At 37.4% G+C, this 24,797-nt stretch overlaps 1 protein-coding gene and 1 long non-coding RNA gene across 5 annotated transcripts in view; one reads left to right on the top strand and one right to left on the bottom strand.

Annotated features, from left to right (window-relative positions):
• The window catches only part of LOC135692037 (uncharacterized), a 233,239-nt gene that overhangs the window by 179,871 nt on the left and 28,571 nt on the right, over nt 1-24,797 (bottom strand). The gene's annotated exons all lie outside the window — the stretch shown is intronic.
• The window catches only part of LOC148958597 (uncharacterized), a 272,598-nt gene that overhangs the window by 233,874 nt on the left and 13,927 nt on the right, over nt 1-24,797 (top strand). The gene's annotated exons all lie outside the window — the stretch shown is intronic.

Here is a 24,797-nt window from a genome sequence, read left to right as displayed (position 1 = left end):
AACGGCATCAGTTTCTTCAAGTCTGTGCCAAATTTATATGCACACCCACCAAATTTCACGCATTTTAGAACCGCTAGCAAAGCAAATTAAACAAATCATCCTTTCTTGAACCAGAGTATCCTTTCTTGAACCAGTGGAAATATCATAATAGTACCAGTGAAAATGCTGGGGCTAACAACGGTCACTGACAATAAGGGTCGCGCCCATCGGCTGCATGACGTGCAGAGGAACTATACGCCGAAACATCTACAGCCAGGTTGGTAGGTGACGCGATGTACATGGTACGTGACGCGTAGTAGTTAGTTAGCGGTTTCTAGGCGCGCCGACGACGAGGATGAATCAAGCAAGTTCATTGAAAAGGAAACTTAGAGGCCTGAATATAAATCCGTATTGAAAGGCATAGATGTTTGACAGGATGGATTAACATTTCCCAGATGTTGTGGGGAATATAGCTCAAGTCATGTCAGAATTTGTTGAGTATTTTCGAAGCATCGGGGAACAGTCAGCGGTCAAGTCGTAGATGCAAAATTGGACAGGTCTCCGAATAAATGCGGTTGTTTAGAAGTCGTCTTGCCCGTAGAAATAGCTGATATGAAACCACAAAATTTAGAAAGGCTCATTTAATTCAACAACAAAAACTTAAACTAGGGAATTCTCAGATGAACCATTTCCAAACATAAAAAAAGCGAAATAGAAAAATTGGAGGGAGATGGGGCGCTAAACATGTTTGATGGTGAGCATAATGACGGCAAGGAAGCATCTAGCCTCCCATCGGTGGAAATTTTAGGTTACTGTCGGAGCAAATTTGACAAAATAACATACAAAAACTGCCCATTTTAGTCAGTTTAGCCCCCTTGTCTTAAAATTTCTAGCGCCACCTCTGGGCGTAATCTGGGTAATTAGTGGCTATCGGGTAGAACCAAACACTTACATTACAGCTGAAATTATTAATATTATTATTATTATTATTATCTATTTATTTAAAGTAGGCATATAAAAATAGCTGCAAAATTAAAGCTAATTCAACCTACTACAAACTAAAATTGTTCAAAAATGAAAAAAAATAAAGTTATTGGTTAAGTTATTGGCTAGGTTAAATGAAATAAAGTTAAGTTATTGGAAAGAAGTTGAATCGTGGAGGTGGCTATGGTCTGGAGATTCCAGTAATTTACCACTTTCATGGACAAGAAAAGTTAGTAAACTGGGCTGTAATGAAGCTCGAAGCTGTAAAAAGCTAACCAGATTGTCAAGTGTCAAAGTGTTTGAAATAAATATTTGAACAAAAATTCATTCGTCTTAGTTTTTTGCTTGCTGGCTCCTACCTTTTTTATACTGTCCGCTAATTGGAACGATCGGGGAAAAATTTGCCCGCTAATAAGAGATGTCCGCCTTTTAGAGTGTCCGTTAATTGGAGATAATACCGTATCAATTTCCGATAAAGTCTCATTTATGTTTTTGACATGTCTTGTTGACATTGATCAGCGTAAAAAGGCACAACTCATGATCAGTGGCGTAGCGTGACTTTTTCAACTGGGTATTCTCTATTTAACAAAAGGGTGGGGCAGGGTGTGGCTCGATGGGGCTTGATGAAAATAGGGGGATAAAAGGAAGATTAAAAGGACTAGCTATCGACATTTTATCTATTTTCTTTTTGGTTCGGTTGGCAAGTACTGCACTGTCAGGGCATTGCTATGATAAAAACGATACTTTGCTAAAGGACCCTTCAAATATACTCTTCGAACTCATTCATTGCATCAAATTACCACTAACCATTTCATCAAAAGTAATTCAAATCAAAACATATCATTGAAAGCCAGTAAAATTTTACTGGTCGAAATATGTCCCTATAGTTGTTGTTGAATCCTCTAACATTTGCACTGAGGAAGTATGTAAAGAGGAAGTAACTGTAAACACCTACTCTTAATACCTTAATACAAAAGGGCTTTCGAAAGCTTCAAAATTATTCACATAGGGCATTACATGAGTTATAAATGATTTTGTGGTATGCAGTATAGACTTTTTCTTTATGGCATTTTCAATACAAGTTAATATTTGAAAGAATCGAAGGTAATGAGATGAGACTGCACAATAATGCAAATGAATGCGCTCGAATAATGCAAATAAAATAGGCCAACAAGATAACTGAATACACCAGGCAACTATAAGGATATTATCCAGGCCTATCTGCATTTACTTTAATTCTATCACATAATACAAACAGAAACATCCCATTATGTAGCAGCCTACCTTTCCTTTCCACTTTGCTGTGGTCAAATGAGAGAATGATTATGAAACAGTAATACGGACATTGCAATAGTTTTTTAATTAAGTCATGTTTACTGTTTTCGGTGCAGCTCCATCACTCCAACCGCTCCGACGTCCATTAACTGTTTATATCGATCTCATAACGAGACTATTTTGAACCAACTTTGAGGCTGTACGCTGCATATTTCTCAGCGTACAGAACCATTGTTTTAGCTGATTAATGGCAAATATTATTCATGGAAAGGAGCATTTTGATTGGTTAAAGTACCGTCTAGGGTATTCACTGCGTATTCATGACCGATCTCCATACAACATGAAGTAGCTCAATCTTCAAAATTAGCTTCAAAGATCTCCCAGCTTCTCTATGCTTCGCAGCGTTATTGTTTCCATGAATTTCGTGATATTTTGTACTTGTACAAAATGTAGAATATCGAAGGTAACGAATTCAATCAGAATCAATAGCCCCAAAACATTTTTTAGTTATTACAATTATACGTCGTATTAATATTTTTTCTGAGAAATCTCAGGGTATTCACTGAATACCTTGAATACCCGGACGCTACGCCACTGCTCATGATCACAAACATTTAACACCATTCTGATTAACTCTTAATAAAGTATAGTCGTGTCTATTTTTCAACACAAAATCTTGAGTTTTGCTACCTAACGCGTTGCTTTTTTGGCATTTAAACGCTACCTCCATCCTGTCCTTGTTTCACAACAGTTTTATCTTGTTCCTTCATTTTATTGCAGAAAGATCGATAACTAAAGTTGCATACAGCGATTAAGCACCAAACCATTTCAGTCGAAAAGAAAGAGAATGGCGGAATGATGACGTCACAAAAGTCTATTTTAGAACTTTAGATTTCGGACCCGTTATCCTGAAGGAAACACGAAATACCACCAAATATGCAAAATCAGTTGAATTCATCGCGATTCCGATGAGATATTGCCACATAAGCACAGGATCTTTCCCCGTCAAATCACTGTAATTTGGCACTGATTCTAACATCTATCAACCAAGAGAAAACAGAGGTACCATTAGCAAATCCCATGTCTTTCACTAATTGAATCTCAGAAAATTTTGCAAGACGACAACAGATGCAAGAGACTTTGCATATTTAGAGGTATTTCATGGAATTTTTTTCAGGCTATCAAGTCAGAATTCTTAATTCTAAAAATAGATTTCGCAATATGACGTCACAACGGTTTTCACAAATACATCCATTGTAAAATAAGTGAAAAAGTTAGCTTTGCATAGTTAATTGATTCGCAGTTCAAATATTAATCATTCACTTTCGAGTTAAAATTTGCCTTTTAATGTTCAATCGAGACTTGCTTTTAATTAAAACTAAGTCGGTACTTTTACTTAAAATTGAAATTTGTTTTTTCCTTTAAAGTGACAAGAAAAAAGTATTTCCCATCCTTTTGGTTGACACAATTATTTAGCAAAGTTTTGCTATTGAATCCTCACTTATAATTCGTATTGCAAAGGGATAAATTCACCTGATTGGAATAACAATGTCATGCTGCATTTCATCACTGATATAACCATCATCAACATTAGATTCAAAGCTATTCCGCCAGCAGATGTTTGATTAGCGCTCTATGCTCTACATGGCAGTGGTTCTTCTTTTACTGGTGGATATTCCGTTTAATGAGCAGCGACTCCGCTTTGGCAGGAACATTTTGAAAGATAGTGCTTATCTTGGAACAACACAGCTCAGCTGCGCGAAAAATTGACACTGCAAGGTATTGCTATTCGTAATATTCGGCGTTTAACTTTAAAGAACTTCAATTAGTAGTAATGAATCATTCATGTCCAGAAGAACCTTACTATTGCCCGTCATTATGGCCATTAGACATGCCGTCGCCCCATTTGATCGCTTGGTCGTTTTTTACCGCCCTTTTGTCACCAATCACCATCGTCTCAAACGCAGCACTAATTTACGGACTGTACAAAATGAGGCAGCTTAATACGATCACAAACAAATTCATTCTCCTGATGAATATTTCAGATCTTTGCATTGGAATATTCATCACGCCATCCATGACTGCAATGATTACTTTAAAAGACAAGTACCGCAACTGTGCTTTTGAACAGGTTATTCAATATGGCGTCTTTCTTCTCGCATATTTCTCCTTTTTCATGTTGATGTGCGTATCTATGGATCGTTACCTTCACGTGATGAAGCTCAAAAAGTATAATGCGTTCATGAATGAGTTTCGCATGAAGGTGATCGTTGTGTTTAGCTTCTTAACATCAGCATTAAATGCTTATCTATCGATCGCGATTCCTTCCTTCCTGCTGCAAATCACGTTGAATTTATGCAATTTGTTTTATGTTCTGTTTGTGTTCATCTTGTATTCGATGGTGTTTCGCAGAATTGCATTCAATGCTGAGAAAGTCAAGAAAATGCTGAGAGAGGCCGGAGAAAATTCTGGTAACCGAGAATCAAGACGAGAAATCTCGGCAACAAAAACGATTCGCTTTGTCTTAGGTGCTTTGCTAGTTCTTTATCTACCGTACAATATTTGCTCTGCAATTTGGACGTATTACAAATACAACTTGAAGAAGAATCCCCCATTAATCATTAACGTACTAGAATATTGGGCCTACATTATCCTCTTAAGCAATGCTGCAATAAATGCTATCCTATTCGCATATGGCAACAGCGTTGTGAGAAGATTTTTAATTGGACGCATAACCAGAAATAAAGTTGATCCAAGCAGCGTCATGAGTGACGTCACAAAACCTTCCAAAACTGCATGCAAGGATAGTTGAAGGCATTTAACGAGGGGTTGACGTCAGTCATTCTAGGCTGGTTTCTTGGCTATGCAGTGCCATTAACGTTTGGTAAGAGCAATATTCAAACTGGATAAATTTAATTTTCCCAAAAAGCAGCAATGAGACCTTTACTTGGTATCCGGTTGAAAGAGGTCTGTTTGCTGATTAAATGTCACAGAACAATGCAATTTCAAATGTTTTGAACAAGATTTTCTCGGACAACGGACAACAAAGAAAAAGGAAAGGGACAATGGAATCTTTATTCATGTCGATTTCTGATGTTTGCCTCATAATCGTTATCGCATACGTAAAGAAAAATTGTTTCCTTCCAATGAGCTTCCATCTACACAAGCGAAAAACCTCCCAAGTTACTTTAGCAGTTACTCAATACGATTACCTTAGTTGTATGTAGAAAATTGTATGCCTGTATATTCAGTATTCTCTTCGATTAGCGTACACCGTCGGGGCAAAGCAAGGTGTCTGCTAATTGGAAGTGTCCGCCTTTTCGAATGTTTTGCAATGTAAGTCCCAAATTTGAAAAAAGACCCAAGTTTTGTATTTAAAGGGTTTATCAGATGCCTATATGAAAATCAAGAATCCGTTGGTGGCGGAAATGTTACAATGCAGGCATCGGTCAACTAATGGGGTGGATGAAAATGCAATAGCAATCATTAGAACTGATTCTTTGCGAAAAGAAAGCATTGTTGGACACGTGCCACAAAACATTTCAAAAATATGTTTATTATTCTTGAAAGTGCCAAAACACTTACATTACAGCTGAAGTTATTGGAAAGAGGTTGAACTGTGGAGGTGGCTATGATCTGGAGATTCGAGTAATTCACCACTTTCATAGACAAGAAAAGTAAGTAAACTGGGCTGTAATGAAGCTCGAAACTGTAAAAAGCCAACTAGATTGTCCAGTGTTAAAGTGTTTGAAATAAGTATTTGAACAAATATTCATTCGCCTTAGTTTTTTGTCCGCTGGCTCCTAACCTTTTTTGTACTGTCCGCTAATTAGAATGAAAAAAACAAATTTCACAATTTTGTGCAAAAAATATATTCTGTTTTTTAGAGTGTCCGCTTATTCAGTGTCCGTTTTTAAGAAGGTTTTTCATGAGAATTTGACCTAAAAACGATCGGAGAAAAAAATTTGACCGCTAATTACAGATGTCCGCCGTTTAGAGTGTTCGTTAATTGGAGAGAATACTGTTTGTACGTAAACCTAAGATAATAATTCGCCTCCAATGATACGTGATTACCGATGGAAGCCTAAGTAATTCTCATTATGAATTTATTCATAGCCAAAATGTTGATATTACTTTTACGCTTTCCTTAGTAATTGATCAAGCTTTGATTTTTCAACTTTAAGATATCAATTTTCGACAAAGTCTCATTTATGTTTCATGTTTCACTTATGGACATGTATTGTTGAAATTGATCAGCGTAAAAAGGTACCAGCTGAAAAGGGTATAACTCATGATCACAAACATTTAACACCAGTATGAATAACACTTAGTAAAGTATCGTCGTTTCTATCTCAAAACACAAAACCTTAAGTTTTGCTATTTAACTCGTAACCTTTTCAGCATTGAAATCCTACCTCCATCCAACCCTCATTTCGAAAAAGTTTTATCTTGTTCCTTCATTTTATTGCAGAAGATTGATAACAAGAGTTGAATCTGTTGCGAAAACCTCTTTATTAGAAAAGAAATAAATAGAATGTTAGAGTGATGACGTCACAAAAGTGTATTTATAGAATTTTAAAACACTGAACCGTCATCCTGAAAGATCCACAAAATACCTCCAAGTATGCCGAATCAGATGCAAATGCAATAGACTTTGCATATTTAGAGGTATTTCATGGTTTTCTTTCAGGCTATGGAGTCAGAATTCTTAATCCTAAAGTAGATTTTTGATGACGTTACAACGTTTTTCATAAATAAAGTCGCTTATGAACTAAGTTAAATTCTTCTATAAAATCACAATATAATCATCCAATGAAGTGCTACATAATTGACATTACGTATTCCATAATGTCATGTTGCAATTTCAGATCGTTCAAAAGCAGGTCCTGAAATGGACAGTGGGTAATATTGAAGCAATGCCTGACGGGTAATAGTTGAATAGAGCGGACGATTAGTAGTTGAAAACAGCAATGAGGAACAAAAACTCTTAATTTAAAAAAAATGAATCCTTTCCTTTTTCATACTACTTTTTGTGTCTTATTCTTCTATTGGCTTCAGAATCTAAATCACAATAGTCACCAACAATAAAGTCGATTGTGCACAAAGTTTTGAAGTTATCCTTGCATAGTTCAAAGAATCGCAGTACCAATATTAATCATTCACGTGAAATTAAAGTTTGTCTTTTGATGTTCAATCCACAGTTGCTTTTAATTAAAACACAACCGGTCCTCTTCTATTTACAATTACATTTCGTTTGTCATATCAGCGACAAGCAAAAAGGCATTTCGCATCCTTTTGGTTAGCACAATTAATAAGCAAAGTTTGCTGTTGATCCTCAGTTCATTCGAATTGCCAACGGCTAAATTCACTTAATTTGAATAACAACAGTAATGCTGCATTGAAAAACATAACAATCTGCCAAATTCAGATTCGAAGTTAATCTCCTAGCAGATGTTCATTAACATCTTATGTTCTACATGGTAGTGGTGCCATTCTCGAAATGATTAGTAGCGACTTTGCTTTGCATCGAAATGATTAGTAGCGACTTTGCTTTGCCATGTACGCTGCGAAAGATAGTGCTTTTGATAGAACAACACTGCACAGCTGCGCGAAAAGCTGACACTGCCAGGTATTGCTGTTATCAAATTTTGACGTTTGACTTTAAAGAACTCAGCTATTCAAGAAAAAAGCAGTAATGAACCATTCATCCTCAAAAGAAACTTACTATTGTCCGTCATTATGGCCACTGGACATGCCATGGCCTCATTTGATCACTGTGTCATTTTTTACCGCCCTTTTGTCACCAATCACCATCATCTCGAACGCAGCTCTAATTTACGGACTGTACAAAATGAGGCAGCTTAACACGATCACAAACAAGCTAATTCTTGTTTTAAATATATCAGACCTTGGAACTGGAATATTCATCCTGCCATCCATAGCTGTAATGGCAGCTTTGAAAGTCAAGTACCGCAACTGTGTCTTTGAACTGGTTCTTCAATATAGCACCTTTCTTCTGGCTTATTTCTCATTTTTCATGTTGATATGCGTATCTATGGATCGTTATCTTCATGTGACGAAGCTCAAAAAGTACAATGCATTCATGAACGAATTTCGCATGAAGGTGATCGTTGTGTTTAACTTCGTAATGTCGGCAGTAATTGCCTACATATCGATGGCGTTTCCTTCTTTCTCACTGCAAATTGCCTCGAATTTATCCAATCTTATTGGCATTCTATTTGTGTTCATCCTGTATTCGATAGTGCTTCGCAGAATTGCAACTAATGCTGAGCGAATGAAGAAAATGCTGAGAGATGCCGAAGAAGATGCCAGCAGTCGAGGAACAAGGAGAGAAATCTCGGCAACGAAAACGATTCGTTATGTCCTGGGCGCCTTGTTGGTTCTGTGTCTACCGTACAACATATGCTCCGCAATCTGGACGTTTTACAAATATCAGGAGAAGAGGAATCCTCCATTAATCATTAACCTTCTAGAATATTGGTCTTATGTCATCTTGTTATGTAATGCAGCAATAAACGCTCTCCTTTTCGCATATGGTAACAGCGTTCTGAGAAGATTCTTGATTGAACGCATTACCAGAAGTCAAGTTGCTCCAAGCAGCCCGTGAGAGACGTCAAAAAACACGAGGTCTAGTTGAAGGTATTCAAGGAGAGGTTGATGTCACTGGCTTTAAAGCTAGTCTCTTGTCCATGCAGTGTGAACACTTTTTTATTACAACAATACTCAAACAGCCTTAAATTGAATTTCCCCTTCAATCTTGTCCGTCTTGAACCAGGTTTTCTCTTTAAAACTTTTAGGGACAAATAGATATTGAAGGAACAATGGACAACAGAAAACAGATTCTTGATGCAAGTTGATTGCTGACCCATGCTTCTTAATTTTTTCGCATCATTCATGAAAAACTGTCTAGTTGCAATCGACTTCCATCTGCAAAATGGAAATCTCCACGAGTTACTTTAGCGGCTAGCCTTTACTAAATTTTATATAGACTTAACATTACTGATTGTATCCTATATAACATCTAACATAAAGCCGAAAAGTTTGCATTGTGCATTTTTAGATAGTCCAAATGTTGATAATTCTTTCACACCTTCTTCGATAAATATATTGCTTTCCCGTCTCTCTTATTGTTTGACATGTATTGTTGACTTGATCAGCGTATAAAGGCACAACTGGTGATTCCAAACATTTAAAACCAGTCTGATTAACTTTTGATAAAAAGATTGTCAAGTTTCTCTCAAAGCACAAAATTATGCAGGGACTTTCTCCACTGGCCGCAGATATGGAGGTGACCGTCACAGAGACAACTGTTGCACAGTGGTGACTGTTGCACACATGTGACCGTTGCACACAGGTGACCGTTGCACAGTGGTGACCGTTGCACAGAGGTGACCGTTGCAAAAGAGGTGACCGTTGCACAGAGGTGACTGTTGCACAGAGGTGACTGCTGCACAGAGGTGACCGTAACACTGAGGTGACCGTTGCACAGAGGTGACTGTTGCACACATGTGACCATTGCACACAGGTGACCGTTGCACAGTGGTGACCGTTGCACAAAGGTGACCGTTACAAAAGAGGTGACCGTTGCACAGAGGTGACTTTTGCACAGAGGTGACTGCTGCACAGAGGTGACCGTAACACTGAGGTGATAGTTGCACAGAGGTGACCGTTGCACACAGGTGACCGTTGCACACAGGTGACCGTTGCACAGAGGTGACTGCTGCACAGAGGTGACCGTAACACTGAGGTGACCGTTGCACAGAGGTGACCGTTGCACAGAGGTGACCGTTGCACAGAGGTGACCGTTGCACACAAGTGACCGTTGCACACGGGTGACCGTAGTAACAGAAGTGACTGTTGCACAGAGGTGAATGTTGCAAAAGAGGTGACCGTAACACTGAGGTGGCCATTGCACAGATATGACTTTCATTAGTGGTTTCATTTTACAATATTTGGTCATTTGTTGGCTTTCCTTAAAGGCTCTTGCGCAACCGGCATGCTTAGCGGCAGCTGTCTTTAGAAATTGATTGTGTTTTTGAATTTTCATGCAGTACGACATTAGGCTGTTTTTGATAGTGTAGTCGCAAAGCATGCCGGTTGCACAAGAGCCTTTAAGTCGATTCAGATATTACCATTCTGGACAATCAGAGAGTGGGCAAACTTTGGAGTGTCCGTTTTCCGCGGTATCGTGAAGGAACGTTGTAGTTTTCTTTTAAATGCGAAACACGGGTTGAGAGAAAATGGAAATCAGAAGAATCTTAGAGCTATCAGCTTTTTTGATAAAAAAGTTCTTAGAAGACCCGATGAAAGTTTTATGCTCTTTTGTCTCCTTCTTTAACAGATTTGATAGAAAATCGTGAGTAAAAAATTCCGCTGAACGACTGTAAATAGATTAATTCATACAATTCTGTAATTGGGAATTTATAGTTTTAAGAAACATTACAAAAAAGTCATACAAAAAACAAAATAAATCCTTGAATAAATTGTGCTCCTTCGTATTGTAAAAGTGGCTAGTAGCTCAACTATGACATTTCAAAAGCTCTGATGACAATTATCTTTGATTGCATGTTTGATGACATTCTATGTAAAAAAGAATTTCATTTTCTAGCTTTAAACAAATTCCCGCTCCCGCAACTCTTGATGTGAATAAAAAAATTGCTGCATCGTTTCCATATTATAAATTTCAGCTTGCATCAACAAACGGAAAATATCATTGATAGGTATGCTAAAAAGGAGAGGCCCTAAGATTGATCCTTGGGCGACATCTAATTTCATTTCTTACCAAAAGGCTGAATGAGCGGTCAATTGATTTTGACTCGCTGCTTTCTACCCGCTAGATAACTGTACACCATTAGTAAGACATTTTTGCTAAAGCAGTATGCGTTAAAACTGGAAAGCAAGAGTTCATTGTTGAGACAGTTTCAAGCGTTGGACAAGTCCACAAGAACTAGCCTGAGAAAACCTCTATTCTTTAACTTTCTCTTACAATTTTCCACGATTGTCTCTCATATCAAATCTAGGCAAACCATTCTCAACACTAGAATCCTGACGACAGGCGCAAAGGCTAGACAAGAGAAACTCCTCAACAAAAGGTAGCATTTGTCATTAACAAAAGTTTAACCATAGAATAAAGAAATCTGTTCTGTGATTTAACTAAGCCTAATGTGGGCTAAGCTTGTTGGTCCCAGAGCAATCAAAGCTACGTAAAGGACACTGTAAACTTACTATGACCACGTTTTGACACTGGTATACACCTGTTCCGTCTCTCATTAATAAATTGTTATAGGAAACGTCTGAAACAACTTCCATTATGCTCTTTAAGCATCTACTTTCTTCAAACCCCAAAGTCAGTGATAAACAGACCGAAAAATGCAGAAAAACAACCTTTGTAATTTCCAGTCTAGATGATTATGCTCGGACTTTACTTGGATACGTACACATGTGATTGTTACATATTTTAGAATAATTGTTATCAATTAAAAATATATGTTTGCTTCATGATTATCCATCTATAAGCGTATTTGCACACATTATATTTCTACAAATCTGATAGTGTTCATATTGTTCATTTTGACCACAGTGCTCATATTTATCAAAATGATGTCAATAAGCGAGATACCTGGAGTTGCAACTAACAACAATCTTGTCCTATGCACAAAAGCGCGTACAGCTCGGCCTACATGATATATCAGTCACTTTATGACTGGCCGGTAAACAGTAAATTTTGTAAAATGTCACAGTTATGTTTCAAAGATCATATATCTAGTTGAAGAAAGAGCTAAACACAATGGTCTCGAGATATGACAAATCAAAATATCGCTTATATCTTAAAGACTAGATGATGATATTAATAATTTATCGACATTACAACCAATACTTTTAGAATATTATTTACTTATTTACTTACCACCTATTTTGTCTGACGATTACCAAACTACAAGTACGTTTGGACACCTGGCATTTCTAAAAAACTAGATTTTCATCATTGTGCAATATCATCACGAAATATGATACTTTCTAAACTGACGAGAAGGGAACATTGCAGTGGGGTGGCACCAGAGGGGGGCAGGGGGCTACAGCCATCCCCACTTGGAGATCTAGTAACCCACACTTTGGGAAACGACGGTGGCATTAAATAAAAATCAATAATAGTCGATGGTATATTTGATTGTTTTTATTTAAATTTCGATTTGATCCTCGTCACTCATTGGCACGTTAATATTTTAAATGTTAAATGGCAAACCGAAGCCAGTGAGAACCAAGTCCACATTACAATGTTCCGGTTTGGGTGCGCGAATAATGAGAATAGCGTTGCGCTTGTGGATATTAATTCTAAGAGTAAGGTTGTATTGTAAAGGTAGAAAAATTGTTCCAATGAGACATTTTCCAGCGAGTTGAAATCATCAAAATTCGAAAATCTCCTCACCTTCTGCGGCAACCATGGTGCCGCCTCAGGTAGTAACTTTCCTGTTCTTGATTATTGTGACACGAGTATCTGTAAGCATCGTCAAATACTTAACCTACTTAAGTAAAATTGGTCCCTATTCTGTTTAATGATTAAATGACGTCTTTTTTCTTACCCAGAAAAATTTAGAGCGTTTAAAATGTTGAAAGATCACGGAAAAAGATCTACAAAAAAACTTTCTTGATGTGTCTTTTTTCTTTTAAGGACATTTTGTCAAAAAAGCGAGTCCCCAACAAAAAATAATATCCCCTCTCGGAAGGCCGATTTCCACTAGGCGAATTCTTTCGCGTGAATCGAAAAAATTTTCGTAGAGAAAGAGTAGGACCGTTATCTACTTTCTGCGAATCGAATTTTTTTGCTGCGAAATCTGAGAACATTACACCACGCATGCTCACATTGGCAAAAATTCGATTCGCGCGAAAAAATTCGCCTAGTGGAAATCGGCCTTAAGAGCTGCTATGTCAACATTACATGTCAAAACATAAAAGATACGGAGAAACAAAATCCTCATGATGAAAATCCAAGGGAGCCTGAAAGATTTATTAACATAAGGGTATCTTCAAACTCACTGTACCTGATTTTGCCATTAAAAAGACATGTGCTACTCTTAGGCCCTGTTTACAAGGGATCGGATCCGAATATATTGCGTTTATACGGGATCGGATCCGAATGGATCAATGATGAGCAGATTTGTGTGCTTATTCCAATAACGACATTTTGGCGGCAATTATTAAACCTCAGAAGGCAGAAAATTTTTGATTTTTACAAAGATCGAAGGCTATTGAATCTGGACCAAACGGGCCTCTTCAAAAGCGATCCAAAATGGGTATGGATAGCAGATCCAAATGGGATCGGATTCCCCAGGTCCCGTGTAAACGCAAAGCCCATCCGTAACACTTTGGATACGGATCCGTTTGGTTTGGATCCGATCCCGTGTAAACAGGCCCTTAGGCTTCAATCGATAATCATAAATCGTGTTAAGAAAAAATAATCTTAGGTTTGTTTAAATACAATTAAGTTACGGTTATCTATTAAAGTAACTTGCAAATATTTCAATGGAAGTCGATTATAACTAGACAGTTTTTCACGAAGCATGAAAAAAAATTAAGAAGCAAAGGTCAGCAATCAATTTGGATCAAGAATTTGTTGTCTGTCTTTCATTCTCCATTCAATAATTATTGTCCTTAACGGTTTAAAGAAAAAATCTGATCCAAGACAGGAAATATTAAACCGTATAGCTACGACTGATCGGGCAAAAAGAGCTCTTCAAACCGGATGCCATTAACGCTTCTTTAGGTGGAAATAAACTTTTATACAGTTTGAGTATTATTCTCAAAAAAATCATTAAGATTGCATGGACAAGAAAGTAGCTTCAAAGCCACTGACGTCAACCCTTCCTTGAATGCCTTCAATAATAACACCCCTGTCTAAGAGCCCCCAGCAAGGTCAGATTTTTCCGGGGGTGGCTTTCATTTTTTGGCGGCGAAGACCGTGGTCACATTTTAAACCGGAGAGCTCTAAATTTGACCCGAAGTCACAGGACAGTATCATTTCAAATGGGAACATAAAACAACATAAACATGGCATGTGCAATTTGCCTGCATCAAAACTTCCTTTAGCTGGGCGACTGCATATTGCCATTGACACTGACTGCACATTATACAATTCACGACTATTCAAACATTGGCAAACAGCGAATAGAAAATTTCAAAAAGTAGCACACAAATTTTTCTGGACTTTTCATCTAAAAAAGTGCATGGACAAAAGATAGGAACTTGCATTCACCCCTTGCGAGCTATTTACTGCGAAATTTAGTTTAGTTTAGTCTGCAAAAGGCCTAGCTCTTTCTCCAATCCTCAATAGAAGTTTCGCAATTTGCTATACCATGCTTAATTGTTATTAAGAGATGCGGAATTCAGACAGGATCTCGGATATTGCAATTTTGAAAAACCTTCGTGTAAGATATGAAAAAAATACACAATAAGGTACCTAGAACACTTTTAGCACAACATTTTTATGTATCGTTTTCAAAGTTTGCGCATTTTGATGTCAAACTTCGGCAAAGTGAAAATCTTTGATACGCTTGAGTACAGCTATACGAAAAGATTCGCCTTAGCAGTACTTTTATATTTCACAAGTTTTATAGATAAGTTTGAAAAAATAGAGTTTCTTAATTTTTTGCAAAGCAAAGATAAAAACATTACGACGATGCGTGCCAAAGTACGGGGCGGGCAGCCTACCAAATGTCCAACTCGCACTTGTCACTTTTTCGTAAAGATAGAAACTTTGACAAGCCAATAAAATGATAACCGACTAACGGACCTACCAACCCCGTAGATCTGATATGTAATATCGGGACAAGCACTTGATGTAGTTACCCAAGGCGGCACCATGATTGCCGACGAAGAAAAGAAATTTTGAAATTTTGATGATTCTCGTTCGCTGGAAAATCCACTGTTTCAAGCAATTTTTACTGAAGAAATTCTCATAATCGTACTGAAAATTCCTTTACTTTTGCATTGTGCAGCAGTTAAAAAAACTTGATACAATTTTTCCGTAGTCCTGGAAATAGAATGCTTTCGCGTTACCTCTAAAGCCAGGTAACCAGCAAACTAATAGTCAATTGCTCCTCTTCTCATCTTTGGATTTCTTTTTTGCATGTAAAAAAGATCTGGAGCTCATTGTCAATTTCAGTCAACGATTCTTCTGTAGGGAAATTAGATACATGGTTTATATTTACCAAAGGAGGGTCTTGATTTTTAAAATAGTAATAACAAGAAATCTTGAAATCATTGCCTTCTGTAGAAAATTCTGTTCAAGATAAGGTGCCAGAATAGAAAAAACTGCTGAAAACAAACGCATGTGACAAATAAGTTCCTCCAATTTGTGTTTGTTCTTTCTTTCTCTTTGTTCATTGCGTCTGACAATCTAAAGGAAAATTCTCTGCACACTTACAGTCAAATAATTTGCTATAGGTTGGATTGCGGGGAACCTTTGAAACACTTTAGGTACCGGGCTTTGCAAAACTTGTGACCGAGGAATTTGATCGTGGCGACCTAAATCGGGGACAATTATTTTGTCGCCGGGGCAGAATATCCTGGGGCACTCAGACAGGTGTGTACTATACCTTGCTTGCGATTTAAGGAGGTTTTGTGACGTCACTCATGACGCTGCTGGGAGCAACTTGACTCCTGCTAATGCGTCCAATTAAGAATCTCCTCACAACGCTGTTACCATATCCGAATAGGATAGCATTTATTGCTGCATTACTAAACACGATAACATAAGCCCAATACTCTAGGACATTCATGATTAATGGGGGATTCCTCTTCTCCTGGTATTTGTAATACGCCCAAATTGCGGAGCAAATGTTGTACGGTAGATACAGAACCAACAAAGCACCCAGGACAAAACGAATCGTTTTCGTTGCCGAGATTTCTCGTCTTGTTTCTCGGTTACCCGAATCTTCTCCGGCATCACTCAGCATTCTCTTAATTTTCTCAGCATGAGTGGCAATTCTGCGAAACACCATCGAATACAATATGAACATAAACAGAACTCCAAAAAGATCGGATAAATTCAACGCGACTTGCAGCGGGAAAGAAGGAAACGCGATCGATATGTAGGCAATTATTGCCGATGTTACGAAGCTAAACACAACGATCACCTTCATGCGAAATTCGTTCATGAACTTATTGTACTTTTTGAGCTTCGTCACGTGAAGATAACGATCCATAGATACGCACATCAACATGAAAAAGGAGAAATAAGCGAGAAGAAAGGCGCCATAATGAAGAACCAGTTCAAAGGCACAGTTTCGGTACTTGTCCTTTAAAGCTGCCATTACAGCTATGGTTGGCAGGACAAATATTCCAGTTCCAAGATCTGATATATTCATCACGAGAATGAATTTGTTTGTGATCGTGTTTAGCTGCTCCATTTTGTAAAGTCCGTAAATTAGTGCTGCGTTCGAGACGATGGTGATTGGTGACAAAAGGGCGGTAAAAAATGACCAAGTGATCAAATGGGGCGACGGCATGTCTAATGGCCATATTGATGGGCAATAGTAGATTTCTTCTGGATGTGAATGATTTATCATCGCGAAAATCTCTAATGTCTTGCTTTCTGTAGAGTTAAACGCGTTGTGCCAGTTTTTCGGCCGACTGTCCTCTTCTGTTGTGTAATAAGCACTTTCTGTCGAAATGCACCAGACAGATATAGAGGATACCGTTATAGATAGTACTACCTGAAAATAAGATACTAGCACCCTATAATATTTAAGGCGGTAATAAACATCTCCTGGCGATAAAATGTCAACTCGATAGATTGAGGATGCGTAGGTTTTTCCGTAACAAGTTGCGTACGGACCTTGTCTGAACAAGTGAAGAAATAGTGAAAAGCTTCATTAGAGCGGTGAGCTATTTAAACAAATCAAATATGCCCTCTTGGAGGTAGAATCTTGTTTGTTTATCTATTCAGGCTTTTTATGGATAAGAATCTATTCATTTCTGAATCTATGTTCAGTATAAATCTGTAACATTTAGTTTGAACAGCTGCCTGTGGTATCAGGGAAGAAAACTCCTAGCTTTCTTTGAAATGCATAGTGCGCACTGAGCCAAATCGGATATCAAATGTATCCTAAAGCCTCCAGCTTTCCCCAATAGAAAATTCTCTTGAAATAGCCAATCATAGTTTACTGTTATATGAAATATTTGATTTTGATAAAACGCTCACCGGTCCAATCAACGCTTCAAAATTATTCTATAATTCTTCACTTGTTCGAAATTTTTCATTAACTTGCATGATCCGTACACAACTTTTTAAGGAAGCGGCCCACATAGTCAAAAGTACCCCTAATCCATTTTTGTTTCAATAATTGCAGTTTGTTTAAGGTAAAAAGCGGAGATCTCAGAGAAAATAACCAAAGGATCGGTGGAAAAACAATGTGATGTATGGAAGGGAAAATGACGATTCTAAGGGTGGTGGGGATATACAACATGAAAATGATTATAAAGAGCACGTAGAAAATAGGGTTTGGAGGTTGTTTCATGAAGCCGAACAAAATAAATAATAAGAATTGATGACAGGCAGAAAAAAAGAATGTAACAAAAGAATACAGAGAATGCCGGGAAGGGAACGAGGCTTCAAGAATTCTTCACTCTAGAAGGAGGCTCTGTAAAAATCTTCGCCTTAGAAATTTATTAAGGATTAGTTAACCATAAAGCACCAGAACGCTAAGTTTCTGAAATCTTTAGGACAAATATAACAAAAAAGAAACTAAGAAAGACCGAAAATGTATCACTATACTCTGTGGCAGATACAAGTAATATTTCCACCAAAAATAACGCGGAGAAAATAAAATTTTCGAGTAAAAATAAAACGCTCTCCTCGAGCAGACACACATGACGGAATTCATAAAGGTCCACTTATCAACGCAAAAGGTTGACAAATGCATAATATGACATTCTTCTTTAAAATCAATACAGAAATATACGTCGAGTGGCGCTGTATTGGCAATGCGTATTCCAATATGTTGTGCTGCACTTTCAGATAGTCTAGAAGCAGGTACCGAAATGGACAGTGGGTAATATTGAAGCAATGCCTGACGGGTAATATTTGAATAGAGCGGACGATTAGTAGTTGAAAACAGCGATTAGGAACAAAAACTCTAAATTTAAAAAAAATGAATCCTTTCCTTTTTCCTACCACTTTTTGTGTCTTAATCACAATAGTCACCAACAATAAAATCGATTGTGCAAAAAGTTTTGAAGTTATCCTTGCATAGTTCAATGAATCGCAGTACCAATCCTAACCATTCACTTGAAGTTAAAATTTGTCTTTTGATGTTCAATCCACAGTTGCTTTTAATTAAAACACAACCGGGCCTCTTCTATTTACAACTACATTTCGTTTGTCATTCTAGCGACGAGCAAAAAGGTATTTCGCATCCTTTTGGTTAACACCACTAATAAGCAAAGTTTGCTGTTGATCCTCAGTTCATTAGAATTGCCAACAGATAAATTCACCTAATTTAAAAACAACAGCAATGCTGAATGGAGAAACATAACCATAAGCAAAATTCAGATTGGAAGTTAATCCGCTAGCAGATGTTCATTAACATCTGCTAGCGGATTAACTTGCCGCCTTCTGCTCTACATGGTAGTGGTGCTTCATTTTCTGGTGGATTCTCGAAATGATCAGTAGCGACTTTGCTTTGCCTCGAAATGATTAGTAGCGACTTCAAAGAACAACACAGAACAGTTGAGCGAAAAACTGACACTGAAAGGTATTGTTCTTCGTAACATTTGGCGTTTCAATTTAAAAAACTCAGAAAAAAATAACCAGTAATGAATCACTCACATCCAGAAGAAACTTACTATTGCCCGTCAATATGGCCATTAGACATGCCATGGCCTCATTTGATCGCTTGGTCGTTTTTTACCGCCCTTTTGTCACCAATCATCATCGTTTCGAACACAGCTCTAATTTACGGACTGTACAAAATGGAGCAGTTAAACACGATCACAAACAAATTCATTCTCGTGATGAGTATATCAGATCTTGGAACTGGTATACTCATCCTACCATCCCTTGCTGCAATGGCAGCATTGAAAGACACGTATCGCAACTGTGCCTTTGAACTGGTTCTTCAATGTTGCGCCTGTCATCTTGCATATTTCTCCTTTTTCATGTTGATATGCGTTTCTTTGGATCGTTATCTTCACGTGACGAAACTCAAAAACTACACTGCGTTCATGAACGAATTTCGCATGAAGGTGATCGTTGTGTTTAGCTTCGTAACGTCGGCTGTAATCGCCTACATATCGATCGCGTTTCCTTCTTTCCCACTGCAAGTCGTGTTGAATTTATCCAATCTGTTTGGTGTTCTGTTTATGTTCATCTTGTATTCGATGGTGTTTCGCAGAATTGCCACTCATGCGGAGAAAATTAAGAAATTGCTGAGAGATGCCGGAGAAGATTCGGGTAACCGAGAAACAAGACGAGAAATCTCGGCAACGAAAACGATTCGTTTTGTCCTGGGTGCTTTGTTGGTACTGTATCTACCGTACAACATTTCCTCCGCAATCTGGACGTATTACAAATTCCAGGAGTACAGAAATCCCCCATTAACCATAAACGTACTAGAATATTGGTCTTATATAATTGTATTTTTTAATGCTGCAATAAATGCTATTCTATTCGCATATGGCAACGGTGTTGTGAGAAGATTTTTGATTGCACGGATTACCAGGAGCCAAGTTGTTCCAAGCAGCGCCGTGAATAGAGTCACAGGACCTATTAAAATTGCAAGCAAGGTATAGTTGAAGACATAAAAGGATGTTGGTAGATTGAGGCTGGTGTCTTGCTCATGCAGAAGATTCTTGATTGCACGGATTACCAGGAGCCAAGTTGTTCCAAGCAGCGCCGTGAATAGAGTCACAAGACCTTTTAAAATTGCAAGCAAGGTATAGTTGAAGACATAAAAGGATGCTGGTAGATTTAGGCTGGTGTGTTGCTCATGCAGTTTTAGAAGGTTTTATAAAGAACCTAGGTTGTATGTAGACAAACCTAAGAAAATAATCTTATCATGAAGAATGTTTACTTATTGTAGCCTTAGTATTATCTTACAATAATGTCAACAAATTTGTTTTTAGATAACCTTAATGTTGACAACTCTTTAGGTCCCCTTCAATAATCGTTCAATTCTCGCTTTTTCAATTTGAAGAAATCTTTCTCCCCTGTCCAGCATATAATATCACAACAAATGTTTAGATAAAACATTGAACATCAATTATATATGTTTTTAATAAAGAGATTGGCATGTCTCTCAAAGCGCAAAGTTAGAAATGTGGATCCATAATTCATGGGCATTTCGAAATTTAACCAGTTCTTTTATCCTGTCCACATTTTGAAAAAGTGTGATAATGTTCATTTCGTTTCAGTTTAGAAAGAATCATATTCTATTGTAACCTTTAATGGTGAAAATCTAGTTCTATAGAAATCTCAGTTCTTCAAATGTAGGTGGGTAACTATAAGGCAAAAGTATATTGTTTATAGGCAACCATTATTATAATAGTATTTTTAGATATGTCAGTAAAGTCCTAATATAATCATATAGTATTCAAGATATAAGCGATTATATTTTCATTTGTTATATCTCGAGACCATTGTGTTTAGCTATTTCTTGAACTGGATATATCGTCTTTAAAACATAACTGCGACATTTATGAAAATTACTGTTTACCGGCCAGTCATAGAAGGACTGATGTCATGTAGGCCGAGCTGTACGCGCTTTTGTGAAAAGTACAGGACTGTTGTTAGTTGCAACTCCAAGTATCTCGCTTATTGACACCATTTTGATAAATATGAGCACTGTGGTCAAAATGAACAATATGAACACTGTCAGATTTGTAGAAATATAATGTGTGCAAAAACGCTTATAGATGGATAATCATGAAGCAAAAATATATTTTTAATTGATAACAATTATTCTAAAATATATAACACTTATATGTGTACGTATCCAAGTAAAGTCCTAGCATAATCATCTAGACTGGAAATTACAAACGTTGTTTTTCTGCATTCTTCGGTCTCTTTATAACTGACTTAATGTTGTGGTAAGAAATATCGTCTATGGTACATATCTCTAAAAATTGAAAAAGACTACTTGTCAGTCTGTCATATAGTGTTCGATGCCGTATAGGCGTTGTTGTACAAGCTTTGGTGTTTAAAATGGAAGATGTTTAAGTTGCAACTCTGAGTTTAATGCTTGATGCAATTATTATTATACTGTTCTTGGCACAGTTTTACAGATAATAGTAATACGCTCTAAACATAAAGGGTTGATGCAGATAGTGTGAATACCTCCACCATGTACAATACCCACTAACCAAGCTATACAATGGTGCTGTTAGTTTGAATGCAATGTTATGGAAAGGCACAGGAGCCTATAGTAAACCCTAACAAAGGAAATAGGTAGGGAGGGATTAGAAACAGGGGAGGGAAGATAAAGCTGTTGATTTCAGTTTTGAATAGAGACAGCATGTGAGAGTCTGTGTAGCAGGAAAAGGAGAGCAAGCTGACAGGAGAAGGGAGAAAGGAGGAGCGTGAGACAGAGTCCGTGAGTTTGGCAAAGAGACTTAGAAAGGGTGAAAACTGAAAGAATGTCTGCTATTCGTAACATGTCTCAGAGGACCCCGGATCATGTCTCCCGTTTCCTGAGAGCAACAACATCTTGATAAATTCAATAAAAAAGGAGGATCAGCGATAGAGCGTCGATAGAAAGAAGGCTGAAGAGACATCAGAAGAACATCAGTTTGAAAAACATCAGAAAAAAAAACATAGTTTTAGCAACGTGAATCAGCCCTGAAAATGATTATTTTATTTACTCCACAATGTTGTAGCTGGGTTGGCGATGAAAAAGGTATTAATAGCCAGTAATTTCGGAGGAATGAATTTTGGACAAGGATTTGGAATGTTTTTTATGTAATTTCGGACGACTCTATATCAATTGCGTGTGCTGATAATTGCTGTTTAAGATGCATGTTTGTTAAGAACATTGTGATACTTGATTAATTTTTTGGCTCGACTCTCTCCTCGTTAACGACATGAAATTTCTTCAACTATGTTCCCTTGATCCAGGCTCAAAGCGAAGATTTCTTAAGAATATCGAGGCTGTGGAAAAATTATAATATTCTTTTAATAAGAGAGGGACATTTACAGGATACAATTTCGGCTCACTTATTAGATGGCTCTCACGATAAGTGTCTCATGTCTCATAATATGCTAAATGTCTGCTGATTTGTCTAAAGTGCATAAGATTAGGACGCTAAGAATTTCTGACGCTCCCACCGAAAAAAAATATGAACGTCCGAAGCACCCGACGTTTAAAACGTTTCGATTCAACTGTTTTCTATTACAGTTTTGTAATGGTCTGTTAGAGTATATAGCCCGATTCAAGAATTGTAGAAATAAATTTGCTTTGCATGTTCTTTGAAGGGACCTTTTTTCGCCAAAACAAATATAATCTGCTAAAAAGCAGCTAAAGAGAAGTAAACGTTTGATATCAAGTTTCGTTCAGTGCGCACTTGCATTTGAAAGAAAACTAGAACATTTCCTTCCGGATACCACGAGCAGCTGTTTAAACTAAACGTCATATATTATACTGAATATAGGCTCAGAATTATAAACGTTTCATCGATAGAAAGCTTGAATAAATAAATAAATAAACAAAATTCTAGTATCAGGATGACATATTTGATTGCGTTATATAGCTTCACCTGTCCATAAACGCTTCAAAATCATTCCCTAATTCTTCACTTGCTCAAAATTATTCATGAATTCACAAGGTCCGTACACAAATTGTTATGGGAAAACATACGCATCATCAATTTATCGCTATGGTATTTTTCACAAGCATATGTTAAGTACCGCCTTATACTTTACACAAACTAACAACTTATTTGCAGGCAGAACTCTCTAAAACGGCATTGTCAATCTCCCTTCCGGATACATTTCGAAACAAAGTGGTTATTACACAACAAAAAAGGATAATTGATGAAAAACTGACACAACGCGTTTAACCCTACAAAACGATGAGCATAAGAGAACTTGGCAATGATGAATCACTCACATCCAGAAGAAATTTACTATTGCCCGTCAATATGGCCACTGGACATGCCATGGCCTCATTTGATCGCTTTTTCGTTTTTTACCGCCCTTTTGTCACCAATCATCATCATCTCAAATTCAGCACTAATTTACGGACTGTACAAAATGGAGCAGCTTAACACGATCACCAACAAATTCATTCTCCTGATGAATATTTCAGATCTTTGCATTGGAATATTTATCACGCCATCCATGACTGCAATGATAACTTTAAAAGACAAGTACCGCAACTGTGCTTTTGAACAGGTTATTCAATATGGCGTCTTTCTTCTCGCATATTTCTCCTTTTTCATGTTGATGTGCGTATCTATGGATCGTTACCTTCACGTGATGAAGCTCAAAAAGTATAATGCGTTCATGAATGAGTTTCGCATGAAGGTGATCGTTGTGTTTAGCTTCATCACATCGGCAATAATCGCCTACATGTCGATCGCGATTCCTTCTTTCCCACTGCAAGTCGTGTTGAATTTATCCAATCTTACTTGCGTTCTATTTGTGTTCATCCTGTATTCAATGGTGTTCCGCAAAATTGCTGTTCATGCCGAGAGGATCAAGAAAATGTTCAGAGATGCCAGAGAAGATTCGGGTAACCGAGCAATAAGGCGAGAAATCTCGGCAACGAAAACGATTCGTTTTGTCTTAGGTGCTTTGTTGGTTCTGTATCTACCGTACAACATTAGCTCCGCAATTTGGACGTATTACAAATACCAGGAGAAGAGGAATCCCCCATTAATCATGAATGTCCTAGAATATTGGGCCTACATTATCATTTTAAGCAATGCAACAATAAACGCTATCCTTTTCGCATATGGTAACAGTATTGTGAGAAGATTCTTGATTGGCAAATTCTTCAGAAGTCGTGTATTCCCGAACAGAATTTCACCTGCTTTTCCAGAAAATTTGAATTAAAGAAGGCTCTCTTGTTGCTCTGCCCGGCCTTTGAAATTGAACGTCGAAATCTTGTCGCTAGAGTCTTTGAATTTTTACAATCATTAGGATATACCGATCTTTCAAATGAGGTTTTGATACAACTTTTGTTATATGATGATAAAAACTTCCCAAATGACCTCAACAGTACTATAATCGAGTTGACTCTCCAATACATTCACACAACTGGTAGATTCGAATAAGGTCACTGTTACCATGCCACCAAGTCCCTTTTCATAGAGTTTCGTATGCCTACTTCTTCTTTCTTCCATTTCGCATTTGACACTAGGTTTATTATAGTGCTTATGACTATCCACCTTGACTCCATACCAATCTTCTGATTCAATTACATTATATTAGGTATAGACCTCGTCCAATGTGAAACGGGCTTAAGTATTTACCGTATATGTATATCTTTTATTTTACTATGTATGTATTATCATAATCTAGTATACGTATATATAGTGTTACAGTT

The sequence above is a fragment of the Rhopilema esculentum genome, chromosome 13 (assembly GCF_057945365.1).
Source record: "Rhopilema esculentum isolate cy_ngs chromosome 13, ASM5794536v1, whole genome shotgun sequence".
Taxonomy (NCBI): domain Eukaryota; kingdom Metazoa; phylum Cnidaria; class Scyphozoa; order Rhizostomeae; family Rhizostomatidae; genus Rhopilema; species Rhopilema esculentum.
Note: the sequence above shows the minus strand (reverse complement) of the source record. Positions and strands in the feature narration are given on the sequence as shown.